Here is a 21,629-nt window from a genome sequence, read left to right as displayed (position 1 = left end):
TATATATATATATATATATATATATATATATATTTAACCTTTTTCCCCCAGATGATGTCAATATAATTTTTAATACTCATTTTCTGACATTGTACAATAAATGTTCTCTCTCTTATTCTCACTATTCCCTCCACCCCAAAATGGCAGATATTATGATATAGATTGTCCACATATTATCACATAATACAAATTTCTGTTTTTCATGTTCTAAAACAAGACAGATGTTGCTTACACTAGAAAAATATCATGGAAGAAATTAACTAAAGAATGGTATACTTCAATATGCATTTGATTTCCATCTATTTTTTTTTTCTGTGTTGGTGGATATCTTTTTTCTTTATGATTCCCTTGGCATTACCCTGGATCCTTCCCCTGTTTGTAATAGTTAAGTCATTCACAACTGATCATCATGCATTATTGTGTTGCAGGGTACAACATGATTCCAATTCTGTTCACTTAACATCAATTCACATAAGTCTTTCCAGATATTTTGTGATTATCTTGTTTTTCAATTCTTATGGCACAGACTATTTCATTACAACAATATAGCACCACTGGCTCAGCATATTCCCCATTTATTTAGATTTTTAATAATTAAATTAAAAGAATGAGTGCTAATATAGCCATATTTAATAACCAAAGAAGAAACTAGAGCAGGAGAAAAGTAAAGTTTTAGAAATTGATCAAATATAAAGCCCAATTAATGGCAAAATCCATTTCAATAAACTCCACAGGACCAAATTGATTTCCTAGACTTTAAGCATTTCTTTTATCCTGTCATAAATGCCAAATAATCTTGATTGCATGCCACTTTCATTTCAAGTAATGAGAAGAGAGGTGAGGTTAGTGGCACTGGAGCTCTTTATCTAAAATTGGTTCATTGTCAAACGAATACATTTCTGGAGACCATGATCCCTGTGCATAGGATTTAGAGATGAAAGAGAGATGATACTCAGCTTCTCTGTAATGTAGAAGCAAGTGAAAAAAATTACTTTGATTTCAGAATAGAATGAAAAGGTAACATATTTTAAATACCTTAATTTTTTAATCCTCAGATACTTGAAATGAGGGTATGATGCTTTATGAGTCTAGATGAATTTCGGTAATTAAAATTTTTGACTCCTGGAAGGAATGTTAATGATAACCTGTATTTTTCTGGCTGGATAAAATAGGAAATGACTTTTTTTAATATAATGGCTTCAGGCAAATAAATTATGGAAGATTTATAATTTAGAGTGAAAATTGTGTATATTCTAAGCACATAATTAAATCAATTAAATTCAAATTAATTCAACAAGAATTCCTTAAATCATAAATACCTGCCTACCACTGTTCTCTAGGAATACAGTGGAAGTAGAAGGCAATATAATTTCACTTAATAAATTTATAATTTAATTTTTGTGCTCTGGCACACATATAACATTTAATTAATTGTATGAAGCAAAAACAATTGGTATCTTAATAAATCCTTTGCAAGGATTTAAAGTCACTTTCCTATAATTTGAACTCAACTCTCTCTCCTTTTTTCCAAATTAATATTTTAGTCTTTTAAAAATCCTGTTGTATTTTATATTATCTACATGGTTTTTAGTGGCAATTGATAATGACAGGAAATAAGTTCCCCTTTTTTATTTCAGCACTCAGTAATATGTATTATTTAGGCTTGGTGATTTGTAGTCTTCAAATATAGCCAGATGTAATATTATTATCATTTTTGTTTCCTTATTAACATTTTGGACCTAACTCCCAATACAATTATCCTTTTTCCTTATCAGAAAAAAGATAAAAAAATATATACCTAAATAGTTTTTTTCCCTCTGTTCTGATTACGTCTGTGTCATCCTTAATAGACATGATTCTCATGTGATTTTTAATCTTCTTCTAGTCTAAAATATTATATAAAAATCAATTTGTTGTACTTCTCATCCATTATAATCTTCAACTTATTTGATAGTTTAGTACTGTTGATTATATTCTTATTGAACTTACTACAATAGTTTTGAATCTACTTTTAGCCTGCTCTTGCTTCTTCTGTCTTCTATAATAATTTTTTTTGCATCTTTTTTTTTTTAAACCCTTGTACTTCGGTGTATTGTCTCATAGGTGGAAGATTGGTAAGGGTGGGCAATGGGGGTCAAGTGACTTGCCCAAGGTCACACAGCTGGGAAGTGGCTGAGGCCAGGTTTGAACCTAGGACCTCCTGTCTCTAGGCCCGACTCTCACTCCACTGAGCTACCCAGCTGCCCCTATAATAATTTTAGTTTGCAAATGAGATCCCTGAAATGACACTTATAATTTTAGTTACCTTCCCCTTTCCTTTTCATTGGTATTTCTCAGTTTAATTTTTTTTCTTTTCATTACCTAATCAAAAAATATTATCACTCTTTTATCAAACTGCCATCCTCTGCAGAGTTTCAAACCATTTCAAACTATTTTTATTTTTAAAAATTTCAACTGAAATCTTATCTTGTTTTAGGAATCTCATTTTTAACAATTGTAAAAAAAGCTAGTATCACTATATTGTAGAGTAGGTAGAGGTGAGAAGGGTGTAAAACATGAGAATATTGGAAAATAATGGAAAGGAAGAATAGGTTATGAAGGGTTTACAGCATAAAAAGAGGATTTAAAATGATCCTGGAGGTAATTACAAGCCAGTGGAGTTTATTGATTCCAGAGGTGATGGAATCTGACATTCACTTCAGCGAGATTACTTTAATTGATTTTTGAGGATAGAATTGAGTGAGCATAAATTTGTGATGAGTGGATCAACTAATAGACCACTGCAATAGACTATGCATGGGGGAATGAGGACCTAACCTAGGATAGGGTATGGGAAAAGAAAAGAAGAACTATTCGAAAAGATTATGAAGGTAAAATTAGTAGGCATTGATAACACATTATATGTAGATGACAAAATACAGCAAAAAAAAAAAAAAAAAAAAAAAAAAGTTAACGCATTGGTTGGGAGCCTGAATGACTAGGAGATCAAGTACTTTGTCTTATTCTTTATGTTTCACATATCTAATAGTGATAGATTGCATTTATTTGAAGTTAACAAAATTATTTAACTGTCCATTTTTCAAGAATTTTCCATTCCTCTCTTATACTAAAAATTATAGGTCACGTCTTATGCTTCTGGGAGCTAAGATGCTAAATTAATGAAGAATCTGAGCTCACCCATATATACCTCCAAACAAACAAAGAAACTATCTCAAAACAAATTCTGATGTAGTTTAACTAATAAAAGATAGGCTATAACTGGTTCCCAGTGCAAGATGTTATAGCAAGGCAGTAAGACAGTCCCAGCTTCCTTGGATGAGAGGGAAGAGCAGTACAGACTTTGAAGGGATGTTAAAAGAAGTTAAAAATAAAATAATAAGAGAGATAAAAGAGGAATTGGGAAAGAATTAAAAGTCAACAGGATGTAAAAAAATTGTATAAAAACTTACTGAAGAAAACAATTGCCAAAAGACTAGAATTGGTCAAATGGAAAGGAGGAATGAAAATCCAATGAAGAAAACTAAAAAAGTAAAATTTTCCAAATGGAAATGGAAAAAATAAATTCAATGAAGAAAATAAATTCATAAAAATTCGATTTGGAGAAAAGGAAGCTAAAGATTCCATGAAGCATCAGAAAGCAAAATTAATTCAAAAGAATGAATATATCAATAAAATTCTGAAATGTCTCATTGAAATAACAAAAAAAAGTCACTTGGAAAATAAATCCAGGAGAAGTAATTTAAGAATCAGTGAACTACCTAAAAGTCAAGATAAAAAGAAAGAGCTTGGACAAGATATTAGAAGAAATTTTCAATTAAAATTGTTCTGGGATACTCAAATAAAGGGAAAAATAGAATTTGAAGGAATTCATTAATCACTTCCTGAAAATCATCAGTAAATAAAAACTACCAGGACTATTAAAGCCAAAATTCAAGAAACTCCAAAGCCAAGGAGAAAATATCATATAAGCATGCAGAAAATAAAACAAAACAATATGCAATAATCAAAATAAAAATAAAAATGAAACAAAGCATTTCAACACTGAAGATAACACAGGAGCTAGGAGTTTTTCATTAAAGGACAAGAGGACACAGAATATGGTGTTTTGAAAAGCAAATGATCTAGGATGATAACAAAACATGTCCTCCCCAGTAATAATAAGCATAATACTTTATGGGATAAAATGGAAATTTAACAAAAAAGAGACTTCAAAATCATTCTTGGTGAAAAGATCAGAGGTGAAACAAAGATTTGGTGATCAAATTTGACCCTCAAGAGAAGCATCAAAAGATAAAGAGAAAAGAGAAAAGTTAAGGATTTAATATGGTTAAACTTTACATTCCTAGAAGTGATACTTAAATATTTATGATACAGAAAATTCTCATGTAATTTTAAGATACTTAAGAATTTATCACTTTTAGGTGAGTTTTATTCTAGGTATAAAGAGATTGCATAATATTAGGAAAACTATCAACTTAAATAACCATATTAATAAGAAAAGCAATAGAAAATATAAGATCACCTCAAAAGATTCAGAAAAAAGAATTTGGCCAAAAAAAGAAATACAAAACATATCTGTTCCCATTAAAAACACTGAAGATTGGAATAAATGGAGCTTTTACAAATTGATAGAAATTATCGACCAAAAAGTTCATCAAGAATTATCTGTAATAATAAACAAACAAACAAGTAAATACATAAATAAATGATCCTTGATGATTATTTAAAAAAAATGAATTATCTGTAAGGCAAAAAGGCTTTCTGACAAAATTAGGGGTGAAGCAAATATGACTATTAGAACCATTATTTTTCAGTATTGTACTAGTGATGCTCATTATTACCATAAGATAAAAAAAAACCTAAAGGAATTAAAATTGGCATAGAAGACTCAAATTGATCACTCTTTGCAAATGATGTGATGGTATGATGGTATACTTGGAGAATCCTGGAGATTTCATGTCAACTTTAGTACATTTGTAGTTTATAAATAAAGTCTCTTAAATCATTATTATTTCTGTATGCTAATAAAAAAGTTCAGCAAGGAGATTTTGAAAAATAAATCTCATTTAAAATAACTGTAAATATATAAAATACCTGCACATCTATCTTCCAAAAAAAATCCAAACACTGTATGAAAATAATTTAAAACACTTTTCAGAAAAATAAAGTCAGGTTTGTTGTTGTTGTTTTTTTTTTTTTAGTACTCAATCTCAATTTGATTTTTTCACTCATATATTTCCCTTTTGTTCTTCTTTTTTAAAACCATTATCTGCCATATTGGATTCAATATTAAGAATTGGTTCTGAGGCAGAAAAGGCAGAAAGGTAAGGTCTGGAAAATTAGGGTTTCAGTGACTTGCCCAGGATCACACAGGTAGGAAGTGACTGAGGTCAGATTTGAACCCAGGATCTCTAGGCTCTAGGCCTGGCTCTCAATCCAAGGAGTCACTTAGCTGCCCGTTCCCCTTACTTCTTTTTTTTTTAACATTTTATTTTTTAGAAAAATTTTCCATGGTTATATGATTCAAGTTTTTAGTTTCCCCTTCACCTCCACTTTACGACCCTCCCCCATAGGCGACGAGCATTGGTTTTAACATGTGTCATCAATCAAGACCTATTTCCAAATTGTTGATAGTTGCATTGGTGTGGTAGTTTCGAGTCTACATCCTCAATCATGTCTGTCTCAACCCATGCGTTCAAGCAGTTGCTTTTCTTATATGTTTCCTCTCCTGCAGTCCTTCCTCTGAATGTGGGTAGCATCTTTACCATAAATCCCTCAGAGCTGTCTTGTGTTATTGCATTGCTGCTGGTACAGAAGCCCATTACATTCGATTTTACCACAGTATGTCAGTCTCTGTGTACAATGTTCTTCTGGCTCTGCTCCTTTCACTCTGCATCAGTTCCCGGAGGTCTCTCCAGTTCACATGGAACTCCTCCAGTTTATTATTCCTTTTAGCACAATAGTATTCCATCACCAGCATATGCCACAGTTTGTTCAGCCATTCCCCAATTGAAGGACATCCCCTCCTTTTCCAGTTTTTTGCCACCACAAAAAGCGCAGCTATAAATATTTTCATACAAGTCTGTTTATCTATGATCTCTTTGGGGTACAAACCTAACAATGGTATGGCTGGATCAAAGGGCAGGCAGTCTTTTATAGCCCTTTGAGCATAGTTCCAGATTGCCATCCAGAATGGTTGGATCATTTCACAACTCCACCAGCAATGCATTAATGTCCCAATTTTGCCACATCCCCTCCAACATTCATTACTCTCCCCTTCTTTCATTTTAGCCAATCTGCTAGGTGTGAGGTGATACCTCAGAGTTGTTTTTATTTGCATTTCTTTAATTATTAGAGATTTAGAACACTTTCTCATGTGCTTATTGATACTTTTGATTTCTTTTTCTGAAAATTGCCTATTCATGTCCCTTGCCCATTTATCAATTGGGGAATGGCTTAATTTTTATACAATTGATTTAACTCCTTGTATATTTGAGTAATTAAACCTCTGTCACAGTTTTTTGTTATAAAGATTTTTCCCCCAGTTTGTTGTTTCCCTTCTGATTTTGGTTGTATTGTTTTTGTTTGTACAAAACCTTTTTAATTTAATATAATCAAAATTATTTATTTTACATTTTGTAATTTTTTCTAACTCTTGCTTGGTTTAAAAATTTTCCCTTTCCCATAGATCTGACAAGTATCCTATTCTGTGTTCACTTAATTTACTTATAGTTTCCTTCTTTATATTCAAGTCATTCACCCATTCTGAGTTTATCTTGGTATAGGTTGTGAGATGTTAAAGTCAGATTTTTAAAAATTGGAAAAAATATTCATTACACCTGGGCAGACATCCAAGATAATGAAATAACAATTCCAACTAAACTAATTTACCTATTTAGTGCCATATCAATCTGAACAATAATCCAGAAGAACAAAAGATCAATGATATCAAGGACACTGATGAAGAAAAAGAAAGTGGCCTGAAAATATTGGACATCAGATTGTATTATGAATTGGCGACCATCAAAACAATGTGGTATTGGCTAAGAAATGCAATAGTGAAAAAATGGAATAAATTAATAACTCATCACTATATTAAATGACTACAGTAATCTAGTGCTTGACAAAACCAAAGTTTCAAGCTTTGGGGCAAAATCACTATTTGTTAAACTCTTTTAGAAACTGGAAAACTATCTGTAAGAAGCTGGGCATAGAGTAATATCTCAAAACATATATTAAGATGAAATATAAATGCATACATGATATAAAGAACTAGGGGAGCATGGGATAATTTACCTGGCAGGTTTATGGATAAGGGAAGAATTGATGACCTACAAAAATGAAAGAATATTATTAGTTTTAAAATCGAAAAAATTTTATTACATAAAATTGAAAAGTTCTTCACAAACAAGGCCAGTGCAAACAAAATTAGATGGAAAACAAAAAAATTAGGGAGAAATTTTATTTCGTGTGTGTCTGATAGAGGCCCCTTTTCTCATCTAGATGAAAAACTGAGAGAAAAAAGAAATTAAGTACACATCATTCTCCAATTGATAAATTGTCAAAGGACATTAACCTGCAGTTCTTGGATGAAGAAATTAAATCTTCTTTAATCACAAAAAATGTTCTAAGTACTACTGATTAGAGAAATGCAAATTAAAACAACTATGAAAATCACCTAATACTTATCAAATTAGTTGATATAACTAAAAAGGAAAATGATAAATGTTGGAGATGTGGGAAAATTGGGACAACAATGTAGTCTTAGGGGAGCTATGAACTGATACAACCATTCTGGGGAGCAATTTGGAACCAACCCCAAAGGGCTATAAAATTGTGCATACCCTTTGAGCAAACAATACCAATACTGAGTCTACATCCCAATAATATCAAAGATAGTGGGACAGGACCCACTTGTACAAAAATATTTATAGGAACTTTATTTTTGTGGTGGCAAAGAATAGGAAACTGAGAGGATAACCATCAATTGAAGAAGGGTTGATTATATTGTGGTATTTGATTGAAATGGAATATGAGAGATTCAGGCCTTGCCAGCAATCTCAGGTAAGCTGGCTGTTTTCCTCAGTGGGTCTAATTTGTCCTAGGTATCTTGATATATCCATAGAAACAGGCAAGCATTTTATTATGAAATATCAATATTTTATTATGATCAACTGGGAATGACAACTATTACTAACCAATGTAAGGATACAAGACAACTCCAAGAGGCTTGAGATAAAGAAAAGAGATTATCCATAATCATAAAATTAATTGATTAAGGTTGAATGAAGATTTAAATATTTCATTTGTCACTTAATTTCCATCATGAGTTTTTTTCTTGAATGTGTCATGTGTTTTCTTTCTCAACATGACCAATAAGGAAATACAAATTTTATGGTAACACATGTTTATATATAGCTTGTAAATTCAGCAAGTGGGGAAAGTAAAGAGGAAGAGAGGGAGAGAGATAATTTGAATTGGGAAATGTAAAAAAATGAAGATTAAAAATTATTTCAGTATGCAATTGGGCAAAAAATAATTCAAAAATGATTTAATAAAATATATGGAGCATGAAGCCTAGAATTATTATACATTTTTAGATGATGAAACTGATAACAAGTAGTATCAATGTCTTCCTTACTCCATATCTAGCACTCTATCTTAATATTCTTTAATAAATGTCATGATGATGATAATGATATAATTACTGAGAATTGGGAGAGAAAGTTGGATATGTGAATATATCAACTTCTTTACACATATACATTTATCTATGTAATACTAAATTTATCTACATATTAATACTCACAAGAGTTTAATATTTCCAAAGACCTTCTAAAATTAAAAACTATAATTTTTATGAAGCTTAATATGAATATCAATGGTAACGAGAACTAATTATTAGTTGTATCTTATTGTCATGAGAATTAATGGTTTATTGATAGGCACTTATCATAAATAAATAACTCTATAGGTCAATTTGCACTTAAAGTAGAAAATGTAGAAGAATCTATAAAGTAAAGGAAGCCTAAGAGTCAGCTGGAAAAATATAGTTCTTATGCATATCTTTTTTATTTCATTTCCCTTAAGAATTCTATAAACCAAAACAAAAACGGGAAAAATGATTCTATTCTTGGATGATCCTTATTTTTTCAAATTCTTCTATTAGAGACCTTTAATATCCATTAAGCATTACTTTTATATGTCACTCCTATGGTCCAAAACAAAACAAAGAAAAAATTTTAAATAACATTTTTTCTCATGACATATTATATTCTATCAGATCAAGTTCAAATACCTCAGATTGGAAGACAAAGTTATCTATAATATGATCACACCTTACCCATCATACTTTACTCTTAAATTTTTCAAAGTGCTTTATGTATGCTAACTCATTTAATTCTCAAAGCAGTCTTTTGTCATGGATGCTACTCTTAATCTAATTTTACATATGAAGGAACTGAGATACAACAAGTTTAAGTGACTTGTTTAAAGTCACAGCTAGTAAGTGTCAGAAATAAGATATCTAATGTCTTCCTGTTTTCAAGTCCTGCAAAATAGTAATTGTACCACCCAGATGTCTTAGACCACCAACAAACTTGAACATGGGAAATTTCCCTTTTATCCAACAATATATTGATAAATAAAGTAATATAAAGTATTAGTTGGAAATTCTATAAACATTCTCTGCACATCTTTGAGTCTTTAAGTAGTAGGTAGTAAGAGTTTATTAATGCTATAAATTTTATAAATACCATCTTTTAAGCATTATTAGTTTCTAGTTTTCATCATCTTTATGACCATTTTGCAAATACTAGATCTTAATGAATATGTGTTCATATATAGACATGTCATTATATATGTACATATATGAATGCACATCCAAGTCTAATGTGCACATATGCATATAGAGATTCATATACCTATATTCAGGAAAGTTGTATGGATATGTGAATATATAGGTATTCATGAGTTAGCATTCATAAAGCACTTTGAAAAATTTAAGAGCCAATATAAATGCTAGCATAGTACTAATAGCGGCAGCAGCAACAGTAGTAGTAGTAGTAGTAGTAGTAGTAGTAGTAGTAGTAGTAGTAGTAGTAATAGTAAGTAATAGTAAGTAATAGTAGTAGTGATAGTGGTAGTGGTAGTAGTAGTAGTAGTGGTGGTGGTGGTGATGGTGGTGGTGTTATTTATTAAGGTTTCCCTTGTTTACTTCACTTATGCAAATCAATCACATTAATTAACCATAAAAACTACTTATTTCCTAAACCTTCAAGGCAATTTAGAATCCCTTATGTTAGCTGTGCTTATCTTAAGTGCACTTTTGGAAAAAAAATATTAAATACCTGTTGTGGCTAGATAAGGTGCATGCAGTACATGCAGCTCCTGATTCACAGTATTTCTTCCTTACATTTACTAAATTCAATATTTGTTAAATGCTATTATGTGCAACATTATTTATTTTCTCAGGACAAATAAATTTGATTCTATTTCTTCTATTGTAAAATAGAGATCATTATAATACCTGCCTCTTAGTGTTATAAGGATAAAATGACATGACATTTATAAAATGCCTAGCACAATTCCTGTCATAGTAAACACTTATGTAAGAGTTAGAATTGGTTTTGGGTAAACTAAGAGTTATAAAAAGTTGTTGTGGTCACTGTTGATAAAAATTAACTCAAGTCAAAAGGATGTTAGTAACTTTAGTAGCTTTATGACAGCAAAGTAGAGATAGTAAAGAAAGGGAAATGTAGGAAAAAGGTAGAAAACATTGCCAAACTAAATACCCTAGCTAAATACCCTATAATTGCCAGTTGGGGGAATCCAGCTCAACTCCAACAAAGGCTCCTTCAGATTCCAATCTCCAACCAGGAGTTGTGGGAGCCTCTTAAGCAAGAGCCACCAATACAGAATCCAATGCAGAATTGCCAGTGCAGAATGAAATCTAACACAGAGACAACAATGCAGCAGAATCCCTCCAACACAGAAATACCTTTTCAGGTCTCTGGTAATGTTCTCTGGTCTCACCTTTTATAACCCTTTTCCCACGTCACTTCCTGTCTTTCTGGTTCTACTTCCTTTTACTGTGGGCTGGCCTATCACATCTCAGGAACCAATCATAGTTTCTTAATTTTCTTGGTACTACCCAGGTAGGGGGCAGTGCTGGTGGGATCCACTTCTGGTCTTTGAGAGTGTGAACTTCCTTTTTTATTAAAAGATTCTTCAAGTGTTTGACTAACCAAGTGTGAAAGGAGGGGCACTCCAAGTTCTTGATTGATTAAGTTAAAATAAACAAAGGAGGGTAATTCCATTAACACACTTAATACATTCTTGTGTTCTTTATGTCTGTTGCATGCTTGCTTATGAAGAAGGAAGTGCTTCTATTTAATAAATCTACTAAAAGCTAGTGAAATTATACTCATGTATAGATTTTGGAAAACAAAATATACAAGTTGCAAAAAGCCATTTGAGTAGTGGTCTCACCAAAGATCCTTAGTAGACTTCTAGATATCATTCTATCTTTCAAAAAGCCTGATTTCTATTTTCTCAAGGGCACTTGATTGACTTTTTTCTACTTTTTCTTGAAATTTTCACATTACTGTTACTTTTCTCCTACCATGCTGATTTTTCTCTTTTTTCAATATTATATCTCCCTCCAGATTACATACATATGAAGAGATATGTCTTTTTTATTATGGTTTATATTTGTAATGTTTTTTGTCTCATATAACACATTCTTTAAAAAATGTTTGTGCCCGCCAATATTATAATTCTTATTTCACAGATGGAAACAAACCATCAAAGTTGTGACTTGACCCTCTTATTATTTAGATATTGCAAAGGAGAGACTGAAATAGGTAAATATTCTAATCAGTGATTGTTCTCTAAACATGTCATGCTGATTTTAAAGTGTTTCTCCTTTATCTGAAAAAAAAAATTACTTTATCAGTACTTCTGACTACTACATCTAAAATATATCAGAAATTACTTCCAAGTTAAGCACTCTTTCCATTACAGTTTTCTATTTCTATGCTATTTTGATAATCAACATTTTCAGTTAAATAATTTCAGTATAATCCTGGCGAAGGAGTACAATTTACCTTCTATTAGTTTCTAATATGCTTGGAAGACATGGAAGGTCAGCATTGTCTGTTGAAAATAATTTTAGATATGATGTCATAGGAAGTATGTTTAAATTCTGACTCTGCTACTTACAATCTATCAGACTATAGGTAAAATTTTTAAACATGTTGGGTCCCAGACGGGTCTCATTTTTAAAATGAAGGCTAGTTAGATTCTATGGATTTTTCAAGCTCTGAATTTATTATCTTTTGATCTATTATGGAGTTTAAAATAAATAAACAAGTGTTGCATGGTCTTTATGTACATATAGACAAGTAAATAGCTTTTAGAGTTTAAAACTTCAAGCAACTAAGATCTCATCCATTTGGAGCAATTTTTTTATAAAGAGAGATTAGAATATTCCTTTACCTTAGCAACTATATAAGATCCTTTTCTGAATGTGTATTCTGGTAGAGAATTTTAAGAACACATAAGGAAAGTGAGTGGATCTTCAGCCATAGAGATTTGAAGGAATGGTTGGCCAGTAACTATTTTTTTCATACATTGATATATCTACCAGGGTCCTTCTCCACAAATATGGTCATTCATTGCGACAGGATTCAAAGTGGATCTCCTCACTCCTCCCTTCTTCATTAAATCTAAGGAAGGGTTTTGCTCAAAGAATTTCCCATGTAACCTTGAAAATCAAATTCATGAAATTTTCAACATGAGAACCTATTTATTGAAAGTACCTGAGAGTTTATTTTAATATTTAACACATTTCTCTTTCTTTATATGTGCAAATAATGGTATCAGTACTGATAATGCTGTCAACTTGCTTTGGCTTTATATGTAGATAATAAAAAGATACCCATAATTCAATAATAATAATTCATAATTCAGAGATATGATCTTAGTGCCCATTACTAATAAATAAGCAAAAGTTTCCTCTTGTAAGTTTTCTGTCCAGATAATTGTTGCAGTAGAATTAAAAGGTATCTGGATAACAAAGAAGTTGGGAGGTAACCCAAGGAAGGCAAAACTAACATATGAGTAATCTGCAAATAATAAGAATTTGACCAAACTTTTTAGATGTAAGTTCACCTTTCTGTAATATTAGGTGACCTAATATATCAGAAACATGTTTAAATTGAGAAAACATTATGATGTAGCTAATAAGGACATTCATCTTTGAAAATAGCAGAGTTCAAGAAATATGTAATAACCAGTTATTCTCATCTGAATTCAGTTAGTCAGTTCTTCAAATATTTACTCTGGTTTATTATGTTTTATGTTTGTTGAAATACATGGAGTTCTAATGTTTTATGTTCTCATTTTTCTAAAAATAATTGACACTTAGAGTTAAATTATGCCATCCTAATATTGATACATCTAATAAAGGATAGAATCTTAGAACTATTACGAAAATTTCACCATTAACAAATCTACCAATTGCCTTGAGGACAGTCAGTTAATCACTAAAAATGCAGTTTATGGGAGCTCTTATATGGTATACATCCATGGATTCAAATCTTTTACTCAAATCCATTTAGATCAATAAATGGTCATTTTGTTCCACAATCAATTAACATTTTACATAATGTAAAGAAAGTGTTGAGGATGTTTTCCTTAAAAACAAATGAAAAAATATGCCCACACATTTTTATTTATCAAATAACCTTAGATATTGCAAAGTAACATCAAAATAGCACTTGCCATTAAGGAGCTAACACTCTGTCAGAGGCAAGGGTGGGGAAATCACAGAAAATTGTAAAAAAATAAAATATTTTGGTCTGGATCTGGAATTTCTTGATGTGGGAATTTCTGATACAGATTTGCCACCTCTACCAATGCAGGATGGCAAGTTTTAGAAAACTCAATCCAAATGAAATTTTTAGAGCAATGAAAAATGTGTTGTTTTCCAAGGGTCACAGAGAATATAAGATAAAATTGTATACATACCTGCCTGATTTTATGCCTCTACAAAAAGAATGGTTGTATATCACTTAATTAGAAGTTCATATTTGGAAGAGACATCAATGGCTATCTTGCTCAACCTATAAAATGCTTTTTCAGATAATTAAGATGAATGAATATTAAACAATTGAAGATAAAACCTAGGTTGTGAATCCATATGCCTTGAAGAATGGTGTTCCATGATAAAAAATGAAGTTAGAAAAGATTTGAGCTTCTATTTGAATTGTTAAGGTTTTAGGTTACCTAAAATCCTGTAGAAGATGGAATATTATACATTTTTATTGGAAAATCAAGGATATAAAATATTTTAAGTCATTTCCCAATTGATAAATGATCAAAAGATATCAAGAGACAGTTCTCAGTGACTGGCAAAAATGACGAGAATGATAAATGTTGAAGGGGATGTGGGGAAAAAATAGAAGGTGGAAAACTATTGGAAATGGAGGGGATACCCATTAATTGGGGAATGACTAAACAAGTTGTGGTATATGATCACAATGGGATACTACTGTGCTATATGAAATGACAAAAAGGAAGATCACAAAATGCTGGAAACATATATATGAAGTGAAATAAAGTGAAGTGAGCAGAGTCAGAAAAAGATGTTCCTGGCAACAGCAATAATGTACAATGATCACCTGTGAATGAATTAGCCATCATTAGCAATTTAAGGATACTGCACACTTGCAAGGGAATGGTGATTAAAAAGACTATCCATCCCCAAAGAAAGAATTCATGGAGTCCAAATAAAGATTGAAATGACCATTTTCACTTCATTTCCTTCATGAGTTGTTTTTTTCATTTTAAAATTTTTTTCTAGATTAAATGTAGATATATTTTTTTAAAAATTCTCATTTTTGAATTTAGTTTTATCCCCCCAAATTACACATAAAATCATTTCCATATTTTAAAAAATGTCTTAAACGTTCTCCTTTCTCTCCCTCCCCACTGAGATAGTAAGCAATCTGATACAGATTTTTGTGTGCAATGTTGTAAAATTTTTTTTCATATTAATTTTTTGTGGAAGAAAACTCAAAGAAAAAAATTGAGAAAGGATGTGAAAAAGTTTGCTTTGATATAGATTCAGACTCAATTATCTCTTTGAAATTAGATGGCATTTTAATCAAAAGCCCTTTGGGATCATTTTGCATTAATTTATTATTGAGAATAGGTAAGATAAAATAAGTTTATGGAACAGTATTGCTTTCTGTATAAAATGTTCTGGTTCTGGGGGCAGCTGGGTAGCTCAGTGGATTGAGAGCCAGGCCTAGAGACGGGAGGTCCTAGGTTCAAATCTGGCCTCAGACACTTCCCAGCTGTGTGACCCTGGGCAAGTCACTTGACCCCCATTGCCTACCCTTACCACTCTTCCACCTATAAGTCAATACACAGAAGTTAAGGGTTTAAAATTAAAAAAAATGTTCTGGTTCTTCTTACTTTATTCATTTTCAATGTGTGTAGATATTTCTGGGTTTCTTTGAGTGCTTCCTGCTTATCATTTATTATAGCACAATGGCATTTCATTACAATCTTATACTATAATTTATTCAGCCATTCCTCAATTAATGAGTATTACCTTACTTTACAATTCTTTGGCCCTACCAAAAGAGCTCCTTTAATTTTTATTTTTTACTTTTTTAGATCCTTTCCCTTTTTTATCTCTTCAGGACAAATACATAGTAATGCTATTGCTGGGTCAAAGAGTATGTCCTGTTTTATATCCCATTAGGAAAACCTCCAAATTGCTCTCCAAAATGGTTCAATCCAATCCACAACTCCCCCTACAATGCAATAGTGTCTCAATTTTCCCACATTCCCTCCAAGTTTTATCATGTTCCTTTACTATCATAGTAGAAAATTTAATAGTTGTGGGGGTGGTGCTTCAGAGTTATTGTAATTTGAATTTCTTATAATTAATAGTGACAGAACATTTTTGCATGACTATGGAAAACATTAATTATTTTTTCTAAGAACTGCCTGTTCTTATCCTTTGATCATTTATCAAGTAGGGAATGAGTTGTATTCTTATACACTTGATTCATTTCTCTATGTATTTGAGAAATGAGGTATTTTTAGAGATAAATTATTATAAATTTTTTTCCTGACCACCACATAACCAAGTTTTCCCTCTTTTCTATGAATCCCACCTCATCCTTTTCTCCTCCTTTTTAATAGAGTGAGATTAATTTTTATACCCAAATGATTACATATGTTCTTCCTTCACTGAGACAATTTGGATTAGAATAAACATGTGCTCCCCTTCCTACCTTGCCCATATATTCCTCCACTGTAAAATCTCTGTAATGCCTCTTTTATGTGAGAAAATTCACCTCATTGTATTTTTCAATAATTTTTTTCTGATTTTTTTTAATTCAAATTCTCTATCTTCCTCTCACCCCTTCTTATTCTTTAACACAATTATAATATAATGTAGGTTGGATATGTGTAGTCATGCAGTACATAATTGCATGTTCTAGTGTAAAGAAGACATATATCACTTACACTGGAATAAAATTCACAAACATCATCCATTTTCTAGATATTGATTAACCTAATGTTTGATAAGATTTTGACAACAGAATCATTGAACAGAAGCAATATAATATTGTAAGAAAAATACAAAGAAAAATAAGATTGTAAGAATATGTAAACTCTGCCAATTTCTACATATGTTGATGTTGTTGTTTCAGTTATGTCCAACTCTTCGTGATGCTATTTGGAGTTTTCTCAGCAGAGATACTGAAGTGGTGTGACATTTTCTTCTATGACTTATTTTACAGGTAAAAAACTGATACAAGTAGAGTTAAGCAACTTGCCCAGTGACAAAGCTATGTAAGATAAAGGAGGAGACAGTGATGTAGCCCAGGTAGTACTGGCCAGGACTAGGGAGGAAATGGTATAAAATCTGGTCTCAGACACTTTCTAGCTGTGTGACCCTGAGAAGGAATTTAACTCCAATTCTGAAGCCCTTGTTGATCTTCTGTCTTAAAATTGATACTAAGACAGAAAGTAAGAGTTTGGGAGAAAACAATAAAGAAGAAAGTAGACAAATAGATTTTGTCCCAAATGTTTTTCTGTTTCTATTTAAATAATCACCAGAAATGTATCACTTTCAGGGAACCTGTTGTCTTTTTTCTTCTCTTTTCCATCATATATTCAAAGTAATAACTACACAATAAATTCTTCCACTTGGATAAATGGGCAATTCAATAACCACCTCCCCCAGCAAACATCTGAACTACTTTCTTTTTTATACTTATTATAGTGTAAGCCCTATTTGATTTCATTCATTAGAACATTTATGCTGTTTATACTTCTATTTATCTTGAGAGCCTTAATAAGTTTTTGAAGTCACCATGTTGTTTTTAAAAAATGGTGTTATTTTTAAGGAGCACTTTAAAAGACAGATGAACTTAAAAAAACTCCTCCCCCATTATTTTGCTAAAAGATTAACATTATATAATGGTTTGTGACAGTGAGAAAGAAATACAATTTCAGAAACATAGAAATTTTGATATAGTATTACAAGAGAAATCTAGGTATATTTGGGAGAATATATGAATGAGCATAAATGAGAACATCATAAATGATCATCATCAAGAATAAATCAGGCTGTACAATTAACCATTCTAAATTTTATGCAAGATTTCACATAACTATTGAGCATTTATATATCACTGTATTACATGTCTTCATGGAATTTCAAGTATCATTAATTTTATCCATATATATCTATGCATTAATTCTGGTTCCCTGCCACCATGTTCGCTAATTTTTGCTTTAAAGCTACAATGAGATTTTAAGTTTCATGCTGGACTTATATAACCTTTGACTTCAAAATTATCCTATACCCAGTTACTAAAAGAATGTTCCTAAAAATCTATTTCAACTTATTCTAACTGTGTTAGCTCTAGTGTTTTTAAATAATTAATTAAAAAATTTTCCATTTTTACATGATTCATTTTCTTTTCCTCCCCTGTTCTGTCTTCCCTCCCAAAGCTAAAAAGAAATTCCACTGGGTTGTGAAAATGTCACTTGATACCTATTTCTTTATTATTCAGTTTTGCTACAGAGAGATTTTTTAAAAACCTAAACCCCAAATCATTTACCCATATATAAATATAATAAGTAATTTCATATGTTCTTCTTTTGCATTTCTACTCCCATAGTTCTTTCTCTCAATGTGAATAGCATTCTTTTACATAAGTCTTACAAGAGTGTCCCACCTTGGTGTATTGCTATGAGTAGCAAGGTCCATTACAATGGATTTTCCCATGATGTTTTACTTTGTGTGTACATTCTTCTTCTGAATCTGCTCATTTCACTCTGCATCAGTTCATTGAGGTTCTCCCAGTTCATGTAGAAATCATTCAGATCATCATTCCTTACAGCACAATAGTATTCCATCACTATCTTATACCACAATTTCTTCAGCCATTCTCCAGTCAAGGGACACCCACTCCTTTTCTATTTTTTTTGCCACCACAAAGAGCATAACTATCAATAATTTTGTACAAGTATTTTTCTTTATTATCTCTCTGGGAGTACAAAACCAGCAGTGGTATTGCTGGATAAAAGGGTATGCATTCTTTTAAAGTCCTTTGCACATAATTCCAAATTGCCTTCCCAAATGGTTGGATCAATTCACAACTCCATCAGCAATGCTTTAATGTCCTTATTTTGCCACATCCCCTCCAACATTTATTATTTTCCTTTGCTCTCATAAAGGCCAGTTTGCTAGGTAGCATTGTTTTGATTTGCAATTCTCTAATTATGAGAGATTTAGAACACTTTTTCATTTGCTTATTGATAGTTTTGATTTCTTTATCTGAAAACTGCCTATTCATGTCCCTTGACCATTTGTCAATTGGGAAATGGCTTGATTTTTTTGTACAATTGATGTATCTCCTTATATATTTGAGAAATTAAAGCTTTTTCAGAGGTTTTTGTTATAAAAATGTTTCCCAATTTGTTGCTTCCCTTCTAATTTGGTTGCATTGGTTTTGTTTGTGCAGAAAAAATTTAGTTTAATATAATCAAAGTTATTCATTTTATATTTTGTAGTGTTCTCTCTTAAATTCCTTTCTTTCCCATGGATCTGCCATATATGCTATTCTTTGTTCAACTAATTTTTTCATGATTTTCCTCTTTATATTTAAGTCATTTACTCACTATGAGTTAATATTGGTATAGGATGTTGATGTAAACTTAATTTTTCCCCATAATGTTTTCCAATTCTCTCATCAGTTTTTGTCAAATAGTATGTTCTTATCCCCAAAGCTGGGATCTTTGAGTTTATCAAATCCTATTTTGCTACTATCATTGATCTCAAGTCTATCCCATTGATCTACCCTTCTATCTCTGAACCTGCACCATATAGTTTTGATGATCACTGCATTATAGTCTAGTTTGAGAACTGGTAAAGCTATGCCTCCATACTTCAGGTTTTTTTTTTCATCATTTCCCTTGATAGTCTTTACTTTTGTTCTTCCAGATGAACTTTGGAATAATTTTTCTAATTCTATAAAAATGTTTTGGTAGTTTGATAGGTATAGCACTGAAAAAGTAAATTAATTTAGGTAGTATAGTATTTTTTATTACATTAACTCATCTTACCCATGAGATATTGATGTTTTTCCAATTGTTTAGATCTAGTTTTATTTATGTGAGGAGTGTTTTGTAGGTATGTTCGTATAATTACTGAATTTGTCTTGGCAAATAGATTCCCTAGTATTTTATCTTGTCTAGATTAATTTTCAATGGAGTTTCTCCATCTAACTCTAGCTAATGGATTTTGTTGGAAATATAAGAATGCTGATGATTCATGTTTTGTGCCACTTTGCTGAAGTTATTGTTTCTACCAGTTTTTAGGTAATTTTCTCAGATTCTCTAGCTATCCCATCATGTCATCTGCAAAGAGTAAGAGATTAGTTTCCTCACTGCCTACTTTAATCCCTCCAATTTCTTTTTCTTCTCTAATTGCTATTGCTAATGTTTCTAATACAATATTAAATAATAGTGTTGATGCATCCTTGCTTCACTCCTGATAATATTGGGAAGGCATCTAAGTTATCCTCATTTCATATGATACTTGCTGATGGTTTGAAATAAATAATGTTAATTATTTTGAGGAAAGGCCCTTCTATTCTTATACTTTCCAAAGTCTTTTTCTGCATTTATTGAGATAATTATGTGATTTCTATTAGTTTGATTGTTGATATGGTCAATTATGCTGATGGTTTTCCTAATGTTAAACTATCCTTTCATTTCTGGTGTAAATCCCACCTGATCATAGTGAATAATCATTTTGATAATTTGTTTTAGCCTTTTAACTAGTATTTTATTTAACATTTTTGCATCTATGTTCATTAAGGATATTGTTCTATAGTTTCTTTCTCTGGTTTTGGACCTCCTGGTTTGGGAATCAGTACCATATTTGTATCAAAAAAATAATTTGGTAATATTCCTTATTTGCCTATTTTGTCAAAAGATTTGGGTAGTATTGGGATTTGCTATCCTTTAAATGTTTGATAGAATTCACTTGTGAATCCATCTGGTCCTGGGAATTTTTTCTTAGGGAGTTCTTTGATGGCTTTTTCAATTTCTTTTTCTGAGATGGGATTATTTAAGAGTTCTATTTCCTTTTCAGTTCATCTAGCCAATTTATATTTTTGTAATTATTTATCCATTTCACCTAGATTGACATTTTTATTACCATATAATTTGGCAAAATATTTCTTAATAATTACCTTAATTTCCTCTTCATTAAAGGTGAGATCACTCTTTTCATTCATGATACTGTTAATTTAGTTCTCTTCTTTCTATTTCTTAATTAGATTAACCAATCCTTTATTTTCTTTGTTTTTTTTTTCAAAATGCCAGCTTTGAGTCTTATTTATTACTTCAATAGTTCTTTTACTTTCAATTTTATTAATTTCTGCTTTGATTTTTAGCATTTCTAATTTGGTTTTTTTCTGAGTTTTTTTATTTGTTCTTTTTCTAGTTGTTGTTTTTTAGTTGCATGCCCAATTTGTTAATCTCCTCTTTCTCTTTTTTGTTAATGTGGGCACTCAGGGATATAAATGTTCCCTTGAGTACTGCTTTTGAAGTATCCCAAAAATTATGATATGTTGTTAATTCATTGTCATTCTCTTCAATAATATCATTAATTGTTTCTATGATTTGTTCTTTAACCTACCAATTTTGGAGAATTACATTATTTAATTTTTAATTAATTTTTGATTTGCCTTTCCATGTACCCTTACTAATTATAATTTTATTGCATTATGATTTGAAAAAGTTGTATTTATTATTTCTGCTTTTCTGCATCTCTTTTCAATATTTTTATGCCCTAGTACATGATCAGTCATTGTGAATGTTACATGTGCTGCTGAAAAGAAAGTGCATTCCTTTTTATCCATATATATATATACATATATATATATATATATTAATTCTAATTTTCCTAAGATTCCATTCACATCTCTTCTTTCTTGGTTTGATTTATCTAGATCTGATAGAGGAAAGTTGAGGTCTCACATTAGTATAATTTTACCATCTATTTTCTCTTTAAACTCCAATAG

Source organism: Gracilinanus agilis, chromosome 3 (genome assembly GCF_016433145.1).
Source record: "Gracilinanus agilis isolate LMUSP501 chromosome 3, AgileGrace, whole genome shotgun sequence".
In the NCBI taxonomy this organism is placed as follows: domain Eukaryota; kingdom Metazoa; phylum Chordata; class Mammalia; order Didelphimorphia; family Didelphidae; genus Gracilinanus; species Gracilinanus agilis.
The sequence above is the reverse complement of the archived record's forward strand: the minus strand, read 5'-3'. Positions refer to the sequence as shown.